Source organism: Zootoca vivipara, chromosome 5 (genome assembly GCF_963506605.1).
Source record: "Zootoca vivipara chromosome 5, rZooViv1.1, whole genome shotgun sequence".
Lineage (NCBI taxonomy): Eukaryota > Metazoa > Chordata > Lepidosauria > Squamata > Lacertidae > Zootoca > Zootoca vivipara.
Window position 1 is genome coordinate 3704453 of NC_083280.1, and position 26505 is coordinate 3730957.

Sequence of the window (26505 nt, forward strand, 5' to 3'; positions counted from 1 at the left end):
TATAACAACAACAACAACAACAACAACAACAACAACAACAACAACAACAACAACAACAACAAAGGAGACCAAATTGAGCAAACTTTCTCCTTTACAAAACAACCCCTTTTTGCAATTTGTCCCCTCTATGGTCCCAGCATGATTGATCCAGCCAGTAGCTAAAGCTTTGTGAATTTGCAAACCCGGATTAATGCTTGTCCGTCCATGTGATGATGATTATTTCTCTCCCGCAGCACACAAATAGCTGGATAGACTCCCCCAAAATCTACGAGCGGGAAAGAGCTGTGAAGACCACCAGCTTTCTCATGAAATATGTTTCCGAGCATTTAAACTTTGATGTGAGTGACCAAGGCTTAATGCCGAAATTTCAGATTTATTTATTTTTAATGTATTACATTTCTATACTGTGGTACCTCCGGTTAAGAATTTAATTTGTTCTGGAGGTCCGTTCTTAACCTGCAACTGTTCTTAACCTGAGTTACCACTTTAACTAATGGGGCCTCCTGCTGCCGCTGCGCAATTTCTGTTCTTAACCCGAGGAATCACCATGAACTCACCTCCCTCATTCTCTTATAATGGCATCAAGGCCTACCTGAGAGGTTCCAGGACTGAGTTCCAGTGAGTTCTGGCTGGAAAAAAAGCCCTTGAGTGGGCTACCTAAGCACAGGTCTCTTGCTCTGCGCCCCTCTGCCACCTTTGCCAACTGAAAGCATGGCAGATGGTTTTCTCTTGCTGGGCTGTGTGGGACGAGGGCTGACTGTGCACCTCTCTCTCTCTCTCCACCTCCTAGATATCCCAGGATTTCCCCCTTCTGGGGCAGCTGGTGGCACTTTTATCCCTGCACCTGGCAGACAACGGGAAGGACATTGGGCCGCAATCCGCGGAGGCCTTGTACCACCTCCATTACATTTTGATATCCAGAATGGGTGAGTGGGATGCTGGGAAAGGGTATGTTTCTTCTCAGGGTGGGAGATCTGTAGCCCGACAGCGGCTGCTCCAACTCCCAACATCCCTGAGTGTTGCCCATGCTGGCTGCCGCTGGGGTTGATGGGAGTTCAGGAGGGCCAGAATTCGTGCCAGCACTGGCCTAAAGCAAACACCCCGTTGGCCAGAGATGAGAGGGCAGTCTGAGGGGAGGGATTCACTGCTTAGGAACATAAGAAAAGCCTTCTGGATCAGACCAGTGGCCCACCCCAGTCCAGCATCCTGTGGGAAACCAGCAATCAGAATTCGAACTCAAGAGCTCTTTCTTCTCCTGTGCTTTGCTGCCTCTGACTGCGGAGGCAGAGCATAGCCATCATGGCTAATATAGCCATGGGTAGCCTTCTCTTCCATGAATTTGCCTCATCTTCTTTGAAAGCCATCTTGGTCCATGGCCATCAATGGCTCCTGTGGCAAGGAGTTCCAAAGTTTAGCTGTGCACTGCAAGAAGGAGGACCATCCTTAAACTTCAGTTTCATTGGAGGCCCCGGAGTTCTCATGTTAGGAGGGAGAGAGAGGAAGCTTTCTCTCTCCCCACTTCCCCCTTGCCATACATTGCGTCTCCTCTTCCTCGCCGTTTTTCTAAACGGAACCCCCCCCCCCCAATGCTGCAACCATAGAGCTCCATAACCACCCCACTCCTTTGGGTTGCCTTTTAGTTCTGATTTATAATTTTTGAGGTGAAATTGATAATATTTTTGTTGGTCCCAATGGGAAAACGGGAGGTTTTGAGCAGGGAGCACTAATGCTGTGTTCTTTTGTATGACCCTTCTTAGGAACGGAAGTGCAGAGCAGGGAGCTGCAGAGGAAGGGCCACGTGGTGAAGTGGGCCAGAGAGGACTTTTTCATCTCTGGCCCCTCCATTTACATCGATGACATCACCAAAGTGGCCAAGGTAGGTGTGGCTTTTTGTACTCTTTCTTGCTAAGACCGCAGCCAGCTCCCAGATAGCAGAGGTTTGTCCATTCGGGCAAATGGGGCCCTGCCCCACCAACCTCCTCAGGCAGCCCACACCACCTAGGGCAGGCTTCCCCCATCTCGGCCCTCCAGATGCTTTGAGACGACAATTCCCACCATCCCTGACCACAGGTCCTGCTAGCTAGGGATCATGGGAGTTGTAGGCCAAAAGCATCTGGAGGGCCAAGGTTGAGGAAGCCTGTTCAAATCCCCACTCAGCCAGGAAACTCACGGGGTCCGTCACAGCCTCTCGGTCTAAAGTACCTCATGAGGATAAAATGGGGAGGAGAGAGAACCATCAGAATTGGAGAGTTGGAAGGGATCCTGGGGGTCATCTAGTTCAACCCTCTGCAAGGCAGAGTGGATAGATAGGTCACTTTGTTTGTGAAGGCGCCCGTGGTCTACTGAAAAGTGGCCAGATGTGGAGCAGAAGAAAACTCCCTCTTCTTTCTTCTTTGTGCCAGGCCTTTGGGGAGCACCTCACGCCCAGCCAGATCAACGAGGTTGTGCTGATGGCGATTGACAACTTGACAGTAGAAGGCAGAGCCACCTCGCAGGCCGCAGGAGTCCTGCTGAGTTCCTTCCTTGAGGAATGCGGGATGGAAATGGAAGAGGTAAGGCTCAAAACAGAGGCAGAGAGCAGGTTTCCTATCAGTGAAACATTTTCTTTGAACGTAGAATTAGCTTGCTTCTGGGTAGTAAGAAGGCATTGGTTTCCACGTCTGTGGCGGGCGCCTCTGTTTCCATTCTGCTGCAGCTTGGCTTCCAAAATGGCAGTATTTTAAGTACATTCTTCCACCCTGTCCATGTCAATGCAAAGGAAACAGAATGTAGACAACACTGAGGTCAATGGACCACTGCTATTCCTAGGGTTAACAGGAGAGATGAGTCAAGCCGGCTCTTGGATCTGTTTTCTATTTCTTTTGTGGTTCTCTTTTGTAAGCTACATGTATTGAAAATCTAAATACACATTTTCAAGCAAACAAACGAATACTGTAGTCATTAAATTCCAGTACCTAATAATTTTTCCTCTCCCCCCCTCCACTGTCAGGGTCTCATAGTTGCTCTCTTCACACACAAACAGTAGTGGCAATGTCGTTCTATAGCTTTTATTTCTTGCTATTTACACAACTGGGCATTTCAATCTGTATCGTTGATTCGCGGCTTCTTTTCCGACCTTCCACCTACGTTCACGTAATCACGAGGGGGCTCAGGTCTTTGCCCCTCCCCTGACTCGGAACTTAACCCTTGCACGGTCTGTGAACTTGCCTGTTCACTTTCCTGCGTCTCTTTACTTTGTGTTCCCTCCCCCTCCATGGGCTGTAAAGAAAGAAAGAAAACCCTGCTTGATCCTGGCTCTCTTTCATCTTCGGTCGCAGGGTTTGCTATCTCTTCCTGCTGCTGCCAGTTCAGCCTCACTGGGATATCGTATGTCAGGGGACTTAGAGCGTTTTCCCATTTCTGTGCATAGAGAATCCTAGCTGCTGTAGTCACATACCCGTGTTTCTCCACAAATAAGACACCGTCTTATATTTATTTTTCCTCAAAAAACAACAACACGGTGGCTTATTTTCAGGGGATGTCTTATTTTTTAATTATATGTCCAGCCTAGCCTCTTCCTTGGCGCCCTCCAGAACTGCGCCTATCACTATGTCTTATTTTCAGAGTATGGCTTATATTGCACAATTGCTTAGAAATCCTGCTATGGCTTATTTTATGGGTATGTTTTATTTTAGGAGAAACAGGATACACAAATAACTTCACCATCTTTTTTGGAACTTCTGACCCTATAACCCCAAAAGCTTCAGTTTTGTTTTGTTTGTTTGTTTTTCTCATCATATATCATTTCTCCGAAATCCCTCGCTTTCTTTCAGGTCCACCTCACTTTCTCATCCTGGTCTTCTTTTATCTTCTTCCAGCTGCCCATGATCATCAGGGAGATCTACCACCATCTCCCGAGCATCCCAGACGCCCGAACAAAGGACGAGGCCCTTACAGCAGTAGCCAACATTGCGGCGAAGCGGCTGACCCCAGTGCTTGACAGCCTGTTAGACTGCTCCACTGACTGGGATGAGTAAGGGCCTCTTAAAATTATTAACGGACATTAAGGAGAGAGGTGGTTGGGGGGTCCCTGATCTTAAATTATATTAAGCCTCCGCTTGTTTTTGATGGATGAGAGAGTGGATGGTATTAGAAAATCAAGAGCTCTTGGAATTGGAGGGATTTAGGAATAACAAAGGCTGGCATGCATACTTATTACAGGAAAGCAGAGGGAATGATAAAAGTTTCACGGATCATATAATTTAAAAAATTGGTATTTTAAATCTGGGATGAATACAAAAATTTATTAGAGACAAAGACGCCCTGGTGGGCGTTGCCATTGGAGATGACGATGATGAGCGACCGAGGTAAAAGTGGAAAATGGCCAACCTATCAAGAATTGATAGTGAAGGAGGAAGGAGATCAATTTGTAATAAAACCATATGAACAGACAAAACATCATTGTGCTAGCTGGTTACATTATCTCCAAATACAAAGTTTATTTTAAAAAACCATAAAGAAATAGGATTTATTGGGGGGAAATCTAAATTACAAGAAATTCTGATTGATAATATGGTTAAACCACTATCCAAGATGTATAAATTTTTATTAGAGTGGGAATTAAAAGATGAAGAGATAAAATCTGTAATGACAAAGTGGGCCCAGGATTTAGGAAGACCAATTTACAAAACACAGTGGGATAATTTGTGGAGATCAACAATGAGATTTACAGCGTGTTCAGGAATTAAAGAAAACATGATGAAGCTTGTATACAGGTGGCATTTGATGGGAGTGTAAAGAAATAAATAAATTTTGGAATGATATATATGAGAAATTGAAGAGAATGTTAAAAGTCACATTTGAAAAAAACCCTGAATATTTCTTATTAAGTTTAATCCCAGAAAATATCCCTAGAGATAGAGTTAATATTTTTTTGTATGCTTGTGATGCAGCGAGATTAGTATTAGCTCAAAAATGGAAAGGAACCGGAATACCAACAATCCAAGAGTGGCAAATTAAAGTAGTAGAGTTTATGAATTTGGCAAGGATGACGGCGCCAATGAGGAATATACCAAAACAGAGAACAGAAGCAGAATGGAGATATGTGGAAGAAAATATTGAAACAGAGTTATTGATTTGCTTTGAGTAGAGAAAACATGCAGGAATAAATCAATTTGAATTAATAAGAGGCAAAGCAAATTAAGGGATGATAGTAAGGGAAACGATATATTGGCGATTGGAAGCCAATTTTAATTTAAAATGAATTGATTTTATGTGCGTATGTTTATGTGTTATGATTTGATTTGGGGATGAGTTATGTTATGTTATGTTACGTTTGTTTAATTTGATATTGTATATTATTTACAGTTTGAAAGATTTAATTTGCCCAGCGAGTTTTGATCAATTTGGTTTGTCTATTTATGTTGATTAATTTATGTTGGGTGGCTTAAATGTGTATTTATGTTTATCCCCTGGTGTGTGTATAATTCTTTTTAAAAGTTTCTTGAATAAAGTTTATTTTTAACATGGGGGAAAAAAAAGAGATGAGTGTGTTACGGGGAAATAACATATAGGAATTAGGGGAGATTGCTTTGCCAATGTGCAAAGCTTTTGTGAGGTGGAAATGGGGAGAGCTGAATTTAATGTATGTATGTGCAATATAAAGCTTAAAGGGGGGGGGCTGACCTGACTTTTTTTAAGAAAAGGGGGGAAAGAAAAAATCTCTTTTTAAAAATTGCAGAAGAGCCACAGCGGTCTGGAGAACTTTGGTCAGCAACCAGTATGCCAGCAGCCAGCTAATTAAACCTATGCTGAGGAGGATCCTGGGGAAGGGCTCCAATCCGCAAGTTCCAACAGCGGTAGGAAACCATTCAGTTTCTATGTTGCTTCCTGCATAGAAAGTTGGGAGATTTGACGATGACCTCTGCTGAATGACGTTCTCCTGTCTTTGTCCCTCCAGGCTACCAGCGCTCTGTCCCGGATACTCACCTTACCGGAGGCTTCGGGGCTGCTGGAACAGAACTTCCCCAGGATCCTGCTGGCACTCAGCCTCCGCCTCAGCTTTGTCCTGGAAAAGAGCAGCAGTACCATCACAGGCCCCTCTTCCTGCCTCGATCCGCTGGCGTAAGGGACCTACTAATGCATTTGGGGTGGCCCTCCCTTCTCTCTCTGGGCGCTTGTCAGCCTGACCCATAGCCGTGATGGCTCAGCCCTCCCCCCAAGAGATAGGCCTCCTTTGGACATGGAGGTTCTGCTAAGGTTAGGTAGCTAAGAGACCCAGGCTTCCCCAACTCCTGTACTCTTCAGTCGTTTTGGACCACAACTCCCACCAACTGGGCTGAAGATGGGAGTTGTAGTCCAAAACACCTGAAGGACACTAGGATGGGAAAGGATGTTGGATGGGCTGATTTTGGTGGGGTGAGACTCACGTCTCAGGAAACCTTAAGTCTCCATCACAGCCGAAAGGTTGCAGCTTGTGCTGGAACCATGTGGGAGGGTGCAGAGGGCGATGGTTGTGGTTGGATCCATCAGGCCAAGCAGCTCAAGACTGCAAGATGTCAAGGACCTCAAACTCCCCAGATGAACCTCCCCAGACCTTGTGATCATCATCAGAGGCCCCTCGTCATGTGCCTCCTCCACGAGAAGTCTGGAGGGTGGCAAAAGAAGAAGGGGTCTTTTCTGTGGTGGCTCCCATTAGTGCAACGCTCTCCCCAGGGAGGTTTGCCTGGTGCCTTCATTATATACCTTTAGATGCCAGGCAAAAAGGTTCCTTTTCAACCAGGCCATTGGCAGATTAACATCCTACGCCCTTTCAACTGTGTCTGTGAGAGGGAGAGGGGTTATTGGTTTGGTTTGTTCATGTTTTTCTTATTTATTTTGTGCTTCTTATCTTGTATTTTTATGTTGTGAACTGCCCTGAGATCTACGGGTGAAGGGCAGTATGCAAATTTTTAAAATGGAAAAATAAATAGTACAATATTCTTGGTTTCTTCACTTGACTCAGGACCACAGTGCAGGCCATGAAATATCTGGTTGGCCGTTTTGGAGGCATCACAGACGGAGAAATGTTCCACTTAGAAAGCTGCTGGGACATGCTGGCACGTAAAGAAACCTTTTTCGAAGGCATCCGTCTTCTTGCAAGGTAAGAAGGTGAAAAGGACTGGCAGGTGAGGCAAGAAGAGCAGCCCCCCCCCCAGGCCTGCTTTCTGGGAAATGGGGATAAACTTATGACTTATTTCAGAAAATGTATGTGCTGTTGCTTGTAGTAAAACAAACTTCAAAGCGGCTGAAAAGAAAAGATAAGAAAATATCGATTAGAAAAACTAACAACAATAATTTGAGACTTTTGAAAAATTAAAATAACAATAGACTAAAACCAGATTGGTCCCAGCTCCTGCCAACCTAGCAGTTCGAAAGCACGTCAAAATGCAAGTAGATAAATAGGAACCGCTCCAGCGGGAAGGTAAACGGCGTTTCGATGTGCTGCTCTGGTTTGCCAGAAGCAGCTTTGTCATGCTGGCCACATGACCTGGAAGCTATACGCCGGCTCCCTCGGCCAATAATGCGAGATGAGCGCGCAACCCCAGAGTCGGTCACGACTGGACCTAATGGTCAGGGGTCCCTTTACCTTTACCTAAAACCAGATTAACATTTGCACCAGCTTTCTAAACATCTGGAGGCAGTGCAAGACAGGAGTGCCTGGCGTGCTCTGGTCCATGGGGTCACGAAGAGTCAGACACGACTAAACGACTAAACAATAACAACAACAAGCCATGCACTCTCAAGCATCCCTTCCTTGAAGGAGAGCTAGATATTGGGATACGACTTGGGTGAAATTGGAGAGGAGCAGAGGGTAGTGACTGGAGCAACCCAATCAGGTGGGCGGGGTGCAAGTAATGTTGTTGTTGTTGTTGTTGTTGTTTGTTGTTGTTGTTGTGCCAGCTTCAGGCTTGTGCATCCTTTGTCTCTTATTTTGATGTTACAGGACTTTGGCGGCATCTTCAAAAAAAACCTATAAAAGAATATTCAAAGAGGCCGGAAAATATGTACATCGCCGCAACCGAAAAGAGACAGCCATTGGAATGGCATTTTATTTTGCTGTGAGTGTCGGAAACGGGGAAAGAGGCGCTCCTGCTCATGGGCGTACCCAGCATGGGGCGGGGGGGGGGCAGGGGCCGAGCGAGGAAGGCAGGTATCCCGCCGGCCCAGAAGGGAAAGGGAATCCTCAGAGGGAGCCGCTTGAGCTCTTGTAAATGCGCGACGGGTTGGGGGGGGGTTGCCGGTGAGTTTCGCGGAGAGAAGGCAGGCGCCTTTCCCTCAATGCTGCGCTTCGTCGTCGCAAGCACAAACCAGCTCTGCTCGGCTGGCCTGGCGCTCCTTGCACCCGGAGCAGGGCGCCAGCTCCCCTTCCACCCATGGAGAGGGGCCAGTTTCCGGGAGAAGCGCCCCTTTGTCCAATTGGTGGGCGAGCGCACAGCCAGCAGCCCTTGAGCGAGCGAGCGAGCTCCAGAGAGGCGGCCATACATATAGTGTATGGACTATATTTTTTATAGAAGAATTATGAATACATAATAAAAAATGCACTTTTTATGCTCCAACAGGGGATGTGCGAATCCGAATCAGATTCGGATGCTTCTGTGCCCTAGCGCCTCATCTGGTCTGAGGGCAGAATCTCCAGGGCCAGGAACTCAATCATCTTTTCTGAAGACTATCTCAGCAGGGAAATCCTGCATATCTGGTGTTGGTTCTCGCCGTTCCTCATCTCCTCACGAGAAAACCCTGTCTCAGAAACCTTCAGCCCCGAGGTGGCCTGCGCTTGCGGAGGCGAGGCAGAGTGGAGCAGAGGGGCAGCCGCTTCACCTTCCCCAGTTTGGCTGGCCATGGAGCTTAGCTTGGGAGGCAGAGGAGGAGGAGGAAGGGCAGCAGCTGGAGGGGAGGCAGAGGAGGAGACAGCAGCCCCAGCAGTCGTCATCCAAGAGGGCTGGTTCCGCGAGACGTGCAGCCTCTGGGCTGGGCAGGCCCTCTCTCTGCAAGTCCAGGAGGTCCTGCATCACCAGCGGTCGCCCTTCCAGGAGATCCTGGTCTTCAGGAGCAAAACATACGGGAACGTCTTGGTCCTTGATGGAGTCACCCAGTGCCCAGAGAGGGACGAGTTTTTGTACCAGGAAATGATCGCTAACCTTCCCTTGTGCAGTCCCCCAAACCCACAGAAGGTGCTCATCATTGGGGGCAGCAATGGAGGAGTCTTGTGGGAAGTGGTCCAGCACCCTTCCGTGGAGTCCATGGTACAGTGCGAAATCGACGAGGATGTGATCCAAGCATCTAAGAAGTACCTCCCAGGGATGGCCGTGGGATATTCTAGCCCAAAACTTACCTTGCATGTTGGGGACGGCTTCGAATTCATGATGCAGAACCAGAAGGCTTTGGATGTGATAATCACAGACTCTTCCGACCCCATGGGTCCTGCAGAAAGCCTCTTCAAAGAAGACAGCTCTGCGGGACGACGGCATTCTCTGCTGCCAAGGCGAATGCCAGTGGCTGCACCTGGACCTCCTAAAGGAGATGTGGCAGTTCTGCAAGTCGCTGTTCCCCGTGGCCGAGTACGCCTACTGCACCACCCCGACCTACCCCAGTGGACAGATCGGCTTCATGCTCTGCAGCAAGAATTGAAACCCTAATTTCAGGGACCCTGTCCAACAGTTGTCCCAGAAGGAAGTGGAAGCAAGGAATCTGAAGTATAACTCAGGTGTCCACCGGGCAGCCTTTGTCCTGCCTGAATTTGCACGAAAGGCTCTGAGAACCCCGACGCAGATCCACCTCTGGCCTCGGATGGCCCGGCGGGACGGAAAACCCCAGAAGCCTCATCCACCTAGCGGATCGCCTCTGACAGGCGGGCGGGCGGCCTGACATGGTCCTCGCTTGCCTTGCGGCCTCTAGCCTGCCAGCTAAACATTCATTCCAATTAGGTATTTTAAAAAAGGAAAGGACTCTGGGTTTGCACCCAGCCGCAGGACCCCTCTTCCAAACAACCCCCCACCCCCACCTACCTAGCTCAGGCTTTGCTATTGGGCCATTGCTTGAACTCGTCTCTCCAGCCTGTGGAGCATGAATGTAGAGCCTGAAAACCCCACCCTGAAAATGCCCTATTTATAACTGACCATTTATTTCCCTTGAAAGTGGTTGCCATCTAGTTGGGAAAGACCAGGCACAATGGTTTGATGCTCTGCCTTTGGAGGGGGCATGGGGATTGGCATTGGGTGGGGTGGGAGCTGGCATAGTTGGATATCTTTTCCCTTGCCTTGCTCCCCCTTGCCCCCCAGCTCCACGGAATGCCCACAACTCTTTCCTCCTTGCCTGATCAGGTGGTTTGGGTCACATGCCCCCTGCCTGCCTGCCTGCCTGCCTCGATTCCTGAGCCCATCAGCGGGATCTCTTGGCGGCGTTTTAATTGGGTGAGCTACAGACAAAGACCAGAGTTGTCTGTAGAGAACCGTTAACCTCTTTGTATAGTAAACGGAATCAAATTAAAAAAGAAAAGAAAAGAAAGAAACTTTCAGCCCCAGTGAAAACAAAGCTTGATACTCCTCAATGGGAGAAATGTAAGTCAGATTCATATACAACAGAAAATCGAGCCCCTTCCCCTCACGTTGTACAATAAAACCTTTTTTTTATCTCTCCCAAAAATATTAATACAATAACTTAACTAAGTCTTAATATACAATAATAACTCAACTAATCCTCATCTACAACCTCTTTATACTTCCAAATCTTTTATTAAACACTGCTAATCTTACCATTATTTCCTAAATAAACTTTAAATTTCTTCCAATCTTCTTCCACCGACTCTTCCCTCTGGTCACGGAGTCTCCCAGTCAGCTCGGACAGTTCCATAAATTCTATCAGCTTCAACTGCCAGTTGTCCACCATAGGTAAATCTTCAGTTTTCCAATTTCTTGCTAATACTATTCTAGCTGCTGTTGTGGCATACAGAAAAAACGTAATATCTTTCTTAAGTAGTTCCTCTCTAATTATTCCAAGTAAAAAAAGCTTCTGCTTTCTTAACAAATGTGTTTTTCAACACTTTCTTCATCTATATATATATATAAATGGTGAAGGTGCGTGTGTGTTATTCCCCACTTTTCTCCCACAAGCACTTATCCGTTCGCCCTGAAATTTGGCCACAACCTCAGGGTCACATGAGGGCAGGTAACCATGCACTTACACTGACCAGCTGACACACCTAACACAGGTAAAAACATGGATTTGTGGTCAAAAAAATTGCACCCCCAGTGGACATTCAACTAACAACGGACAAACATACTCCCACAATCCCTCACGCCCCGGAGACCACTCCTCCAACAGAGAACAAACCACCCGAGACCACGGCGCTCCTGACGGAACCATGCCCAGTTCGGACATTCCACACCCGAGACCAGACCGTTCCCCAGGGACCCGCGGTCACACAGGAGATTACGTACAGTGGTGCCTCGCTAGACGAAATTAATTCGTTCCAGGACTCAATTCGTCCTATGAAAATTTCGTCTAGCGAGGCACCATTTCCCATAGGAATGCATTAAAAGTCAATTAATGCGTTCCTATGGGCTCCGGGGGCCTGGCGGCGGCACGATACTTGCTCTCTTGGCTCACGGAAGGCAGGCAGGGGCTTGCTCTCTTGCCTGCCTGCCTTCCCTGAGCCAAAAGAGGTGTGTGCCAGGTGGCGTGGGGGGGGGAGAAGCAGAGGTTCTTCCCCCCCCCCGCCTCGCCCAACAGAGCCGGCATTTGACGGGGCTTCCAAACCCCCATCAGATGCAGGCTCTGTTGGGGGGGGGGGGAACGAAGGAAGAGAAAGCAGCCCTTTCTCTTCCTTCCTTCCTCTCCCCCTGCCGCCGACAGCAAGGACAGATCCCGGGGTTCGGACAAGTGCTGCAAGAGCTTCTCCGAACCCCGGGATCTGTGCAGGCTCAGCAGCAGGCGGAGAAGAACAATTTCGTTCCTCTCCCCCTGCTGCCCTGTTGTCTGATCTAGAGAAGCCCCGTCTGATCTGCTCTGTGTCAGGCGGGGTGAGGGGAAAGCAGAGTCCGCTTTCCCCCCCACCCCACCTGACAGAGCCGCCATAGGACGGGGGTTCGGAAGCCCCATCCTATGCCGGTTCTGTCGGGCGAAGAAGCGCCCGACAGAGCTGGCATAGGACAGGGCGAGCGCAGCGGACGGGGCTAACAAGAGAAAGCGTGCTGCACTCGCCCTCAAGCTGGCCCGGGATCGGCTGTTTTAGCGCCGCCGCCGAGGCGAGCGGGAGAAAGCGGGGACTTCTCGCTGGCTACCTTCCCCAAGCCAAGGGGAAGGCAGCCGGCAAAAAGCCCCTGCAGCGCCGCACTCCAGGGGACGGAGCCGAATTGCGGTGCTGTGGGAACTTGTCGCCGTCTGCCTCCCCCTTGGCTCGGAGAAGGCAAACGGCGAAAAGCTCCCGCATCGCTGCACTTCGGCTCCGGGGGACAAGGCGGCATGGGAGAAAGGCACAGGATAGTTCCTTCGCCTCCCCCCCCCCGCCCGACAAAGGCGACATCTGATGGGGGTTCGGAAGCCCCGTCAAATGCAGGCTCTGTCGGGCGGGGTGGTGGTGGGGGAAAGCGGAGGAACGGATCTGTTCCTCCGCTTCTCCCCCCCTTCTTCCCGCGCTAGTTACCCTTTGTGTTCCGCTGCTCAGTGGAACACAAAGGGGAACCAGCTGCAGCTCGGTAAGAAGGCAGAGGAAGATCAGCTGACAGGCGCTGACAGTTCATCTTCCTTTGCCTTCTTTCCACGCTACAGCTGGTTTCCCTTTCGCTAGATGAATGCCCTGATTTTCTGATCGGAGGTTTTTATGGCCACGCTTCGCAAGACGAAGCGGTGGCCATAGAAAACCTCATCGTATAGCGGGGCAACCTCCGATCAGAAAATCCTTTCGTTAAGCGAAATTTTCGTCTAGCAGGGCATTCGTCTAGCGAGGCACCACTGTACCAGCGACCCCCTCCCACCCCGAACAAGCCCACTCCACACACCCACGGATCGCACCCCCGCCGATCCTGCCGCCTCTCCGAGCAAACCCACTCCACACCCCACCTCACCCCACTCAGGGTAATACGGTAATACGGAGGTGGTGAGGGGTTTGAAGGTGGGAGTTTGTTGGGGGAGGGGTATCTTACCTGGACACTTCTGTGGGATGTAAGTCTGGGATGTGGTCTGTCTCCCTGGGCAGTCTGGGTGGAGGGGTGGGTTGGATCTGTGACCCAGGCTGTTTTCATAGGCGGACTAGTTCCAGGGGTGGGGTGGATATTAGATGTGGTCTGTCTCCCAGGTTAGTCTGCTCCTTCTTGGTGGCGGAATCATTGTAGCAGGCGAGGCCTGGGATGGGGAGGGATGGGGAACGGCCACATACCAGCGACCCCCTCCCGCCCCGACCAAGGCCACTCCACACACACACACACACCCCACGGATCGTGCCCCCGCCGATTCCGCCGCCTCCCATGACCTCCTCCCACCCCGAACAACCCCACTCCACACACACACACACACACACACACCACAGATTGCACCCCCACCGATCCCACCGTCTCCCGCAACCCCCTCTGGCCCTGATCAAGGCCACTCCACACACACACACACACACCACGGATCACGCCCCCGCCAATTCGGCTGGACCCAGACAGCCTACGAAAACAGCCTGGGTCACAGATCTACCCCACCCCTCCACCCAGACTGCCCAGGGAGACAGACCACATCCCAGACTTACGTTCCACAGAAGTGTCCAGGTAAGATACCCCCCCCCAACAAACTCCCACCTTCAAACCCCTCACCATCTCTGTATTACTGTATTACCCTGAGTGGGGTGAGGTGGGGTGTGGAGTGGGTTTGCTCGGTGAGGGAGGGGGTCACAGGAGATGGTGGGATCGGCGGGGGTGCGATCCGTGGGGTGGGGGTGTGTGTGGAGTGGCCTTGGTCGGGGTGGGAGGGGGTCGCTGGTACATGATCTCCTGTGCGACCGCGGGTCCCTGGGATCTCTGAACCTGGTCTGGGATATCTTACCCTGAGTGGGGTGAGGTGGGGTGTGGGATCTCCGAACTGGGCATGGTTCCCTCAGGAGCACCGTGGTCTTGGGCGATTTGTTCTCTGTTGGAGGACTGGTCTCCGGGGCGTACTCAAAGTACAGACTTCGACAACTTCACTGTGTAGGTTTTCTTGCACAACGTGAGGGGAAGGGGCTCGGTTTTCTGTTTCAGTCACAGGTTTCCCATCTTTTGAAATATTTTTTTGTTGGGGAGAAGTGGACCTTCCCCTCAGTGGTTCATTTAGGGGTGCTTTATTTTTGCGAAGGGTATGTGGGTCAAGTGTATATGAATCTGACGGCTGGAATACGGAGGACACACCAGAGGAAAATATCATGGGGAAATTGACCAATGAGATTGCACAATGGTTAAGTAGGGAAGCAGAGGAGGTAGTACATACAATTCAAAATGCTTCAGGATCAAAACAAAAGCTACTAAAGCTATAGAAAAAATCCCAGGTGATTGTTTGATCATATTTAAAGATAGAGAGATGAGGAATCTGATTCTGAAGAAAAACAGAGAAAAAAGACTCTGTATTGATGGAAAATTGATAATCATATTTAAGGACACCCCACTTCGTCTCCTGAAAAAACAACAGACTTACAAGACTCTGACAAAAATACTGAGAAAAAATGAGATTGAATTCAAATGGGAATTCCCGGAAAGGGTCTCATTCTACTACAAATAAATGACGCTTCAATTTAAAAATGTGGACGAGACAAAAAAATTTATGAGGAGATATAAAGAGCTAGGAAGAAGACACAGCAGCAGCACTTCAGCCTGCTCTGTGCTCCAACCTCCTCTATCCTCCAACCTCCGCTGCCCTCCTGCCTCCGCCACCATCCAGCCTGCCTTCCTCGGCTTCACCTGGCCCTGACTGCTGCCTGGACCTGCATTGCCTATCTCGGCTTCATCTGGCCCTGACTGCCGACTTTGACCTGGATTGCGTTCCTCGGCTTCATCTGGCCTTGACCGCCGACTTTGACCTGCATTGCCTACCTCGGCTTCATCTGGCCCTGACCGCCGACTTTGACCTGCATTGCCTACCTCGGCTTCTTCTGGCCTTGACTGCCGACTTTGACCTGGATTGTGTTCCTCGGCTTCATCTGGCCCTGACCGCCGACTTTGACCTGGATTGCCTACCTCGGCTTCATCTGGCCCTGACCGCCGACTTTGACCTGCATTGCGTTCCTCGGCTTCTTCTGGCCTTGACTGCCGACTTTGACCTGGATTGCGTTCCTCGGCTTCATCTGGCCTTGACTGCCGACTTTGACCTGGATTGCCTACCTCGGCTTCATCTGGCCCTGACCGCCGACTTTGACCTGCATTGCCTACCTCAGCTTCATCTGGCCCTGACTGCTGGCTTTGACCTGCATTGCCTACCTCGGCTTCATCTGGCCCTGACTGCTGGCTTGACCTGGATTGTGTTTCTCGGCTTCATCTGGCCCTGACTGCTGACTTTGACCTGGATTGCGTACCTCGGCTTCATCTGGCCCTGACTGCTGACTTTGACCTGGATTGCGTACCTCGGCTTCACCTGGCCTTGACTGCTGCCTTTGACCTGGATTGCGTACCTCGGCTTCATCTGGCCCTGACTGCTGGCTTGACCTGGATTGCGTACCTCGGCTTCATCTGGCCCTGACTGCTGACTTTGACCTGGATTGCGTACCTCGGCTTCATCTGGCCATGACTGCTGACTTTGACCTGGATTGCGTACCTCGGCTTCACCTGGCCTTGACTGCTGCCTTTGACCTGGATTGCGTACCTCGGCTTCATCTGGCCCTGACTGCTGGCTTGACCTGGATTGCGTACCTCGGCTTCATCTGGCCCTGACTGCCTACTTTGACCAGGATTGCCTACCTCGGCTTCACCTGGCCATGACTGCTGCCTTTGACCTGGATTGCGTACCTCGGCTTCATCTGGCCCTGACTGCTGGCTTGACCTGGATTGCGTACCTCGGCTTCATCTGGCCCTGACTGCCTACTTTGACCTGGATTGCCTACCTCGGCTTCACCTGGCCATGACTGCTTCCTTTGACCTGGATTGTGTACCTCGGCTTCATCTGGCCCTGACTGCTGGCTTGACCTGGATTGCGTACCTCGGCTTCATCTGGCCCTGACTGCCTACTTTGACCTGGATTGCCTACCTCGGCTTCACCTGGCCATGACTGCTGCCTTTGACCTGGATTGCCTACCTCGGCTTCATCTGGCCCCGACTGCCGACTTTGACCTGGATTGCCTACCTCGGCTTCGTCTGGCCCTGACTGCTGACTTTGACCTGGATTGCCTACCTCAGCTTCATCTGGCCCTGACTGCCGACGTTGACCTGCATTGCCTACCTCGGCTTCATCTGGCCCTGACCGCCGACTTTGACCTGGATTGCGTTCCTCGGCTTCATCTGGCCTTGACCGCCGACTTTGACCTGCATTGCCTATCTCGGCTTCATCTGGCCCTGACTGCCGACTTTGACCTGGATTGCGTTCCTCGGCTTCATCTGGCCTTGACCGCCGACTTTGACCTGCATTGCCTATCTCGGCTTCATCTGGCCCTGACTGCCGACTTTGACCTGGATTGCGTTCCTCGGCTTCATCTGGCCCTGACCGCCGACTTTGACCTGGATTGCCTACCTCGGCTTCATCTGGCCCTGACCGCCGACTTTGACCTGCATTGCGTTCCTCGGCTTCTTCTGGCCTTGACTGCCGACTTTGACCTGGATTGCGTTCCTCGGCTTCATCTGGCCTTGACTGCCGACTTTGACCTGGATTGCCTACCTCGGCTTCATCTGGCCCTGACCGCCGACTTTGACCTGCATTGCCTACCTCGGCTTCATCTGGCCCTGACTGCTGGCTTTGACCTGCATTGCCTACCTCGGCTTCATCTGGCCCTGACTGCTGGCTTGACCTGGATTGTGTTTCTCGGCTTCATCTGGCCCTGACTGCTGACTTTGACCTGGATTGCGTACCTCGGCTTCATCTGGCCCTGACTGCTGGCTTGACCTGGATTGCGTACCTCGGCTTCATCTGGCCATGACTGCTGACTTTGACCTGGATTGCGTACCTCGGCTTCACCTGGCCTTGACTGTTGCCTTTGACCTGGATTGCGTACATCGGCTTCATCTGGCCCTGACTGCTGGCTTGACCTGGATTGCGTACCTCGGCTTCATCTGGCCCTGACTGCCTACTTTGACCAGGATTGCCTACCTCGGCTTCACCTGGCCATGACTGCTGCCTTTGACCTGGATTGCCTATCTCGGCTTCATCTGGCCCTGACTGCTGGCTTGACCTGGATTGCGTACCTCGGCTTCACCTGGCCATGACTGCTTCCTTTGACCTGGATTGTGTACCTCGGCTTCATCTGGCCCTGACTGCTGGCTTTGACCTGGCCATGACTGCTGCCTTTGACCTGGATTGCCTACCTCGGCTTCATCTGGCCCTGACTGCCGACTTTGACCTGGATTGCCTACCTCGGCTTCGTCTGGCCCTGACTGCTGACTTTGACCTGGATTGCCTACCTCAGCTTCATCTGGCCCTGACTGCCGACTTTGACCTGCATTGCCTACCTCGGCTTCTTCTGGCCTTGACTGCCGACTTTGACCTGGATTGTGCTCCTCGGCTTCATCTGGCCCTGACCGCCGACTTTGACCTGGATTGCCTACCTCGGCATCGTCTGGCCCTGACTGCTGACTTTGACCTGGATTGCCTACCTCGGCTTCACCTGGCCCTGACTGCTGACTTTGACCTGGATTGCCTACCTCGGCTTCACCTGGCCCTGACTGCTGACTTTGACCTGGATTGCCTACCTCGGCTTCACCTGGCCCTGACTGCTGACTTTGACCTGGATTGCCTACCTCGGATTCATCTGGCCCTGACTGCTGACTTTGACCTGGATTGCCTACCTCGGATTCATCTGGCCCTGACTGCTGACTTTGACCTGGATTGCCTACCTCGGCTTCATCCGGCCTTGACTGCCGACTTTGACCTGGATTGCGTTCCTCGGCTTCATCTGGCCTTGACTGCCGACTTTGACCTGGATTGCCTACCTCGGCTTCATCTGGCCCTGACCGCCGACTTTGACCTGGATTGCCTACCTCGGCTTCATCTGGCCCTGACCGCCGACTTTGACCTGCATTGCGTTCCTCGGCTTCTTCTGGCCTTGACTGCCGACTTTGACCTGGATTGCGTTCCTCGGCTTCATCTGGCCTTGACTGCCGACTTTGACCTGGATTGCCTAACTCGGCTTCATCTGGCCCTGACCGCCGACTTTGACCTGCATTGCCTACCTCGGCTTCATCTGGCCCTGACTGCTGGCTTTGACCTGCATTGCCTACCTCGGCTTCATCTGGCCCTGACTGCTGGCTTGACCTGCATTGTGTTTCTCGGCTTCATCTGGCCCTGACTGCTGACTTTGACCTGGATTGCGTACCTCGGCTTCATCTGGCCATGACTGCTGACTTTGACCTGGATTGCGTACCTCGGCTTCACCTGGCCTTGACTGTTGCCTTTGACCTGGATTGCGTACCTCGGCTTCATCTGGCCTTGGCTGCCGACTTTGACCTGCATTGCCTACCTCGGCTTCTTCTGGCCTTGACTGCCGACTTTGACCTGGATTGTGTTACTCGGCTTCATCTGGCCCTGACCGCCGACTTTGAACTAGATTGCCTACCTCGGCTTCATCTGGCCCTGACCGCCGACTTTGACCTGCATTGCGTTCCTCGGCTTCTTCTGGCCTTGACTGCCGACTTTGACCTGGATTGCGTTCCTCGGCTTCATCTGGCCTTGGCTGCCGACTTTGACCTGGATTGCCTACCTCGGCTTCATCTGGCCCTGACCGCCGACTTTGACCTGCATTGCCTACCTCGGCTTCATCTGGCCCTGACTGCTGACTTTGACCTGCATTGCCTATCTCGGCTTCATCTGGCCCTGACTGCCGACTTTGACCTGCATTGCCTACCTCGGCTTCATCTGGCCCTGACTGCTGGCTTGACCTGGATTGTGTTTCTAGGCTTCATCTGGCCCTGACTGCTGACTTTGACCTGGATTGCGTACCTCGGCTTCATCTGGCCCTGACTGCTGACTTGACCTGGATTGCGTACCTCGGCTTCACCTGGCCTTGACTGCTGCCTTTGACCTGGATTGCGTACCTCGGCTTCATCTGGCCCTGACTGCTGGCTTGACCTGGATTGCGTACCTCGGCTTCATCTGGCCCTAACTGCCTACTTTGACCTGGATTGCCTACCTCGGCTTCACCTGGCCATGACTGCTGCCTTTGACCTGGATTGCCTACCTCGGCTTCATCTGGCCCTGACTGCTGACTTTAACCTGGATTGCCTACCTCGGCTTCATCTAGCCCTGACTGCTGACTTTGACCTGGATTGCCTACCTCGGCTTCATCTAGCCCTGACTGCTGACTTTGACCTGGATTGCCTACCTCGGCTTCACCTGGCCATGACTGCTTCCTTAGACCTGGATTGCGTACCTCGGCTTCATCTGGCCCTGACTGCTGGCTTGACCTGGATTGCGTACCTCGGCTTCATCTGGCCCTGACTGCCTAATTTGACCTGGATTGCCTACCTCGGCTTCACCTGGCCATGACTGCTGCTTTTGACCTGGATTGCGTACCTCGGCTTCACCTGGCCATGACTGCTGCCTTTGACCTGGATTGCCTACCTCGGCTTCATCTGGCCCTTACTGCCGACTTTGACCTGGATTGCGTTCCTCGGCTTCATCTGGCCTTGACCGCCGACTTTGACCTGCATTGCCTACCTCGGCTTCATCTGGCCCTGACCGCCGACTTTGACCTGCATTGCCTACCTGGGCTTCTTCAGGCCTTGACTGCCGACTTTGACCTGGATTGTGTTCCTCGGCTTCATCTGGCCCTGACCGCCGACTTTGACCTGGATTGCCTACCTCGGCTTCATCTGGCCTTGACTGCCGACTTTGACCTGGATTGCGTTCCTCGGCTTCATCTGGCCTTGACTGCCGACTTTGACCTGGATTGCCTACCTCGGCTTCATCTGGCCCTGACCGCCGACTTTGACCTGCATTGCCTACCTCGGCTTCATCTGGCCCTAACTGCTGGCTTTGACCTGGATTGCCTACCTCGGCTTCATCTGGCCCTCACAGCCTACTTTGACCTGGATTGCCTACCTCGGCTTCACCTGGCCAAGACTGCCGACTTTGACCTGGATTGCGTACCTCGGCTTCATCTGGCCCTGACTGCCGACTTTGACCTGGATTGCGTACCTCGGCTTCATCTGGCCCTGACTGCCGACTTTGACCTGGATTGCCTACCTCGGCTTCGTCTGGCCCTGACTGCTGACTTTGACCTGGATTGCCTACCTCGGCTTCATCTGGCCCTGACTGCCGACTTTGACCTGCATTGCCTATCTCGGCTTCATCTGGCCCTGACTGCCGACTTTGACCTGCATTGCCTACCTCGGCTTCATCTGGACCTGACTGCTGGCTTGACCTGGATTGCGTACCTCGGCTTCATCTGGCCCTGACTGCCAATTTTGACCTGGATTGCCTACCTCGGCTTCACCTGGCCATGACTGCTGCCTTTGACCTGGATTGCGTACCTCGGCTTCACCTGGCCCTGACTGCTGACTTGACCTGGATTGCCTACCTCGGCTTCACCTGGCCCTGAGTGCTGGCTTGACCTGGATTGCCTACCTCGGCATCGTCTGGCCCTGACTGCTGACTTTGACCTGGATTGCCTACCTCGGCTTCATCTGGCCCTGACTGCCTACTTTGACCTGGATTGCGTACCTCGGCTTCATCTGGCCCTGACTGCCGACTTTGACCTGGATTGCCTACCTCGGCATCGTCTGGCCCTGACTGCCGACTTTGACCTGGATTGCCTACCTCGGCATCGTCTGGCCCTGACTGCTGACTTTGACCTGGATTGCCTACCTCGGCTTCACCTGGCCCTGACTGCTGACTTTGACCTGGATTGCCTACCTCGGCTTCACCTGGCCCTGACTGCTGACTTTGACCTGGATTGCCTACCTCGGCTTCACCTGGCCCTGACTGCTGACTTTGACCTGGATTGCCTACCTCGGATTCATCTGGCCCTGACTGCTGACTTTGACCTGGATTGCCTACCTCGGATTCATCTGGCCCTGACTGCTGACTTTGACCTGGATTGCCTACCTCGGCTTCATCTGGCCTTGACTGCCGACTTTGACCTGCATTGCGTTCCTGGGCTTCATCTGGCCTTGACTGCCGACTTTGACCTGGATTGCCTACCTCGGCTTCATCTGGCCCTGACCGCCGACTTTGACCTGCATTGCCTACCTCGGCTTCATCTGGCCCTGACCGCCGACTTTGACCTGCATTGCCTACCTCGGCTTCATCTGGCCCTGACTGCCGACTTTGACCTGGATTGCCTACCTCGGCTTCACCTGGCCATGACTGCTGCCTTTGACCTGGATTGCCTACCTCGGCTTCATCTGGCCCTGACTGCTGACTTTAACCTGGATTGCCTACCTCGGCTTCATCTAGCCCTGACTGCTGACTTTGACCTGGATTGCCTACCTCGGCTTCATCTAGCCCTGACTGCTGACTTTGACCTGGATTGCCTACCTCGGCTTCACCTGGCCATGACTGCTTCCTTAGACCTGGATTGCGTACCTCGGCTTCATCTGGCCCTGACTGCTGGCTTGACCTGGATTGCGTACCTCGGCTTCATCTGGCCCTGACTGCCTAATTTGACCTGGATTGCCTACCTCGGCTTCACCTGGCCATGACTGCTGCTTTTGACCTGGATTGCGTACCTCGGCTTCACCTGGCCATGACTGCTGCCTTTGACCTGGATTGCCTACCTCGGCTTCATCTGGCCCTTACTGCCGACTTTGACCTGGATTGCGTTCCTCGGCTTCATCTGGACTTGACCGCCGACTTTGACCTGCATTGCCTACCTCGGCTTCATCTGGCCCTGACCGCCGACTTTGACCTGCATTGCCTACCTGGGCTTCTTCAGGCCTTGACTGCCGACTTTGACCTGGATTGTGTTCCTCGGCTTCATCTGGCCCTGACCGCCGACTTTGACCTGGATTGCCTACCTCGGCTTCATCTGGCCTTGACTGCCGACTTTGACCTGGATTGCGTTCCTCGGCTTCATCTGGCCTTGACTGCCGACTTTGACCTGGATTGCCTACCTCGGCTTCATCTGGCCCTGACCGCCGACTTTGACCTGCATTGCCTACCTCGGCTTCATCTGGCCCTAACTGCTGGCTTTGACCTGGATTGCCTACCTCGGCTTCATCTGGCCCTCACAGCCTACTTTGACCTGGATTGCCTACCTCGGCTTCACCTGGCCAAGACTGCCGACTTTGACCTGGATTGCGTACCTCGGCTTCATCTGGCCCTGACTGCCGACTTTGACCTGGATTGCGTACCTCGGCTTCATCTGGCCCTGACTGCCGACTTTGACCTGGATTGCCTACCTCGGCTTCGTCTGGCCCTGACTGCTGACTTTGACCTGGATTGCCTACCTCGGCTTCATCTGGCCCTGACTGCCGACTTTGACCTGCATTGCCTATCTCGGCTTCATCTGGCCCTGACTGCCGACTTTGACCTGCATTGCCTACCTCGGCTTCATCTGGACCTGACTGCTGGCTTGACCTGGATTGCGTACCTCGGCTTCATCTGGCCCTGACTGCCAATTTTGACCTGGATTGCCTACCTCGGCTTCACCTGGCCATGACTGCTGCCTTTGACCTGGATTGCGTACCTCGGCTTCACCTGGCCCTGACTGCTGACTTGACCTGGATTGCCTACCTCGGCTTCACCTGGCCCTGAGTGCTGGCTTGACCTGGATTGCCTACCTCGGCATCGTCTGGCCCTGACTGCTGACTTTGACCTGGATTGCCTACCTCGGCTTCATCTGGCCCTGACTGCCTACTTTGACCTGGATTGCGTACCTCGGCTTCATCTGGCCCTGACTGCCGACTTTGACCTGGATTGCCTACCTCGGCATCGTCTGGCCCTGACTGCCGACTTTGACCTGGATTGCCTACCTCGGCATCGTCTGGCCCTGACTGCTGACTTTGACCTGGATTGCCTACCTCGGCTTCACCTGGCCCTGACTGCTGACTTTGACCTGGATTGCCTACCTCGGCTTCACCTGGCCCTGACTGCTGACTTTGACCTGGATTGCCTACCTCGGCTTCACCTGGCCCTGACTGCTGACTTTGACCTGGATTGCCTACCTCGGATTCATCTGGCCCTGACTGCTGACTTTGACCTGGATTGCCTACCTCGGATTCATCTGGCCCTGACTGCTGACTTTGACCTGGATTGCCTACCTCGGCTTCATCTGGCCTTGACTGCCGACTTTGACCTGCATTGCGTTCCTGGGCTTCATCTGGCCTTGACTGCCGACTTTGACCTGGATTGCCTACCTCGGCTTCATCTGGCCCTGACCGCCGACTTTGACCTGCATTGCCTACCTCGGCTTCATCTGGCCCTGACCGCCGACTTTGACCTGCATTGCCTACCTCGGCTTCATCTGGCCCTGACTGCCGACTTTGACCTGGGTTGCGTTCCTCGGCTTCATCTGGCCTTGACCGCCGACTTTGACCTGCATTGCCTACCTCGGCTTCATCTGGCCCTGACTGCCGACTTTGACGTGCATTGCCTATCTCGGCTTCATCTGGCCCTGACTGCCGACTTTGACCTGGATTGCGTTCCTCGGCTTCATCTGGCCTTGACTGCCGACTTTGACCTGCATTGCCTACCTCGGCTTCATCTGGCCCTGACTGCTGGCTTGACCTGGATTGCCTACCTCGGCTTCATCTGGCCCTGACTGCTGGCTTGACTTGGATTGCCTACCTCGGCTTCATCTGGCCCTGACTGCCGACTTTGACCTGGATTGCCTACCTCGGCTTCATCTGGCCCTGACTGCCGACCTGCATTGCCTATCTTGGCTTCATCTGGCCCTGACTGCCGACTTTGACCTGCATTGCCTACCTCGGCTTCATCTGGCCCTGACTGCTGGCTTGACCTGGATTGCCTACCTCGGCTTCACCTGTCCATGACTGCTGCCTTTGACCTGGATTGCGTACCTCGGCTTCACCTGGCCCTGACTGCCGACTTTGACCTGGATTGCCTACCTCGGCTTCGTCTGGCCCTGACTGCCAATTTTGACCTGGATTGCCTACCTCGGCTTCATCTGGCCCTGACTGCTGACTTTGACCTGGATTGCCTACCTCGGCTTCACCTGGCCCTGAGTGCTGGCTTGACCTGGATTGCCTACCTCGGCTTCATCTGGCCCTGACTGCCTACTTTGACCTGGATTGCCTACCTCGGCTTCACCTGGCCATGACTGCTGCCTTTGACCTGGATTGCGTACCTCGGCTTCATCTGGCCCTGACTGCTGACTTTGACCTGGATTGCCTACCTCAGCTTCACCTGGCCCTGACTGCTGACTTTGACCTGGATTGCCTACCTCGGCTTCATCTGGCCCTGACTGCCTACTTTGACCTGGATTGCGTACCTCGGCTTCATCTGGCCCTGACTGCTGGCTTGACCTGGATTGCGTACCTCGGCTTCATCTGGCCCTGACTGCCTACTTTGACCTGGATTGCGTACCTCGGCTTCATCTGGCCCTGACTGCTGGCTTGACCTGGATTGCGTACCTCGGCTTCATCTGGCCCTGACTGCCAATTTTGACCTGGATTGCCTACCTCGGCTTCATCTGGCCCTGACTGCTGACTTTGACCTGGATTGCCTACCTCGGCTTCATCTGGCCCTGACCGCCGACTTTGACCTGCATTGCCTACCTCGGCTTCATCTGGCCCTGACCGCCGACTTTGACCTGCATTGCCTACCTCGGCTTCATCTGGCCCTGACTGCCGACTTTGACCTGGGTTGCGTTCCTCGGCTTCATCTGGCCTTGACCGCCGACTTTGACCTGCATTGCCTACCTCGGCTTCATCTGGCCCTGACTGCCGACTTTGACGTGCATTGCCTATCTCGGCTTCATCTGGCCTTGACCGCCGACTTTGACCTGCATTGCCTATCTCGGCTTCACCTGGCCCTGACTGCCGACTTTGACCTGCATTGCCTACCTCGGCTTCATCTGGCCCTGACTGCTGGCTTGACCTGGATTGTGTTTCTCGGCTTCATCTGGCCCTGACTGCTGACTTTGACCTGGATTGCGTACCTCGGCTTCATCTGGCCCTGACTGCTGGCTTGACCTGGATTGCGTACCTCGGCTTCATCTGGCCCTGACTGCCTACTTTGACCTGGATTGCGTACCTCGGCTTCATCTGGCCCTGACTGCTGGCTTGACCTGGATTGCGTACCTCGGCTTCATCTGGCCCTGACTGCCAATATTGACCTGGATTGCCTACCTCGGCTTCACCTGGCCATGACTGCTGCCTTTGACCTGGATTGCGTACCTCGGCTTCATCTGGCCCTGACTGCTGACTTTGACCTGGATTGCCTACCTCGGCTTCATCTGGCCCTGACCGCCGACTTTGACCTGGGTTGCGTTCCTCGGCTTCATCTGGCCTTGACCGCCGACTTTGACCTGCATTGCCTACCTCGGCTTCATCTGGCCCTGACTGCCGACTTTGACGTGCATTGCCTATCTCGGCTTCATCTGGCCCTGACTGCCGACTTTGACCTGGATTGCGTTCCTCGGCTTCATCTGGCCCTGACTGCCGACTTTGACCTGGATTGCGTACCTCGGCTTCATCTGGCCCTGACTGCCGACTTTGACCTGCATTGCCTACCTCGGCTTCATCTGGCCCTGACTGCTGGCTTGACCTGGATTGCCTACCTCGGCTTCATCTGGCCCTGACTGCCGACTTTGACCTGGATTGCCTACCTCGGCTTCATCTGGCCCTGACTGCCGACCTGCATTGCCTATCTCGGCTTCATCTGGCCCTGACTGGCGACTTTGACCTGCATTGCCTACCTCGGCTTCATCTGGCCCTGACTGCTGGCTTGACCTGGATTGCCTACCTCGGCTTCACCTGTCCATGACTGCTGCCTTTGACCTGGATTGCGTACCTCGGCTTCATCTGGCCCTGACTGCTGGCTTGACCTGGATTGCGTACCTCGGCTTCATCTGGCCCTGACTGCCAATTTTGACCTGGATTGCCTACCTCGGCTTCACCTGGCCATGACTGCTGCCTTTGACCTGGATTGCGTACCTCGGCTTCATCTGACCCTGACTGCTGGCTTGACCTGGATTGCGTACCTCGGCTTCATCTGGCCCTGACTGCCAATTTTGACCTGGATTGCCTACCTCGGCTTCACCTGGCCATGACTGCTGCCTTTGACCTGGATTGCGTACCTCGGCTTCATCTGGCCCTGACTGCTGACTTTGACCTGGATTGCCTACCTCGGCTTCATCTGGCCCTGACCGCCGACTTTGAGCTGCATTGCCTACCTCGGCTTCATCTGGCCCTGACTGCCGACTTTGACCTGGGTTGC

At 53.0% G+C, this 26505-nt stretch overlaps 1 pseudogene; it reads left to right on the plus strand.

Annotated features, from left to right (window-relative positions):
- The first annotated feature begins 8858 nt into the window (after window positions 1-8858).
- LOC132592121 (spermidine synthase-like) lies at window positions 8859-9885 on the plus strand (annotated as a pseudogene).
- Window positions 9886-26505: the final 16620 nt, after the last annotated feature.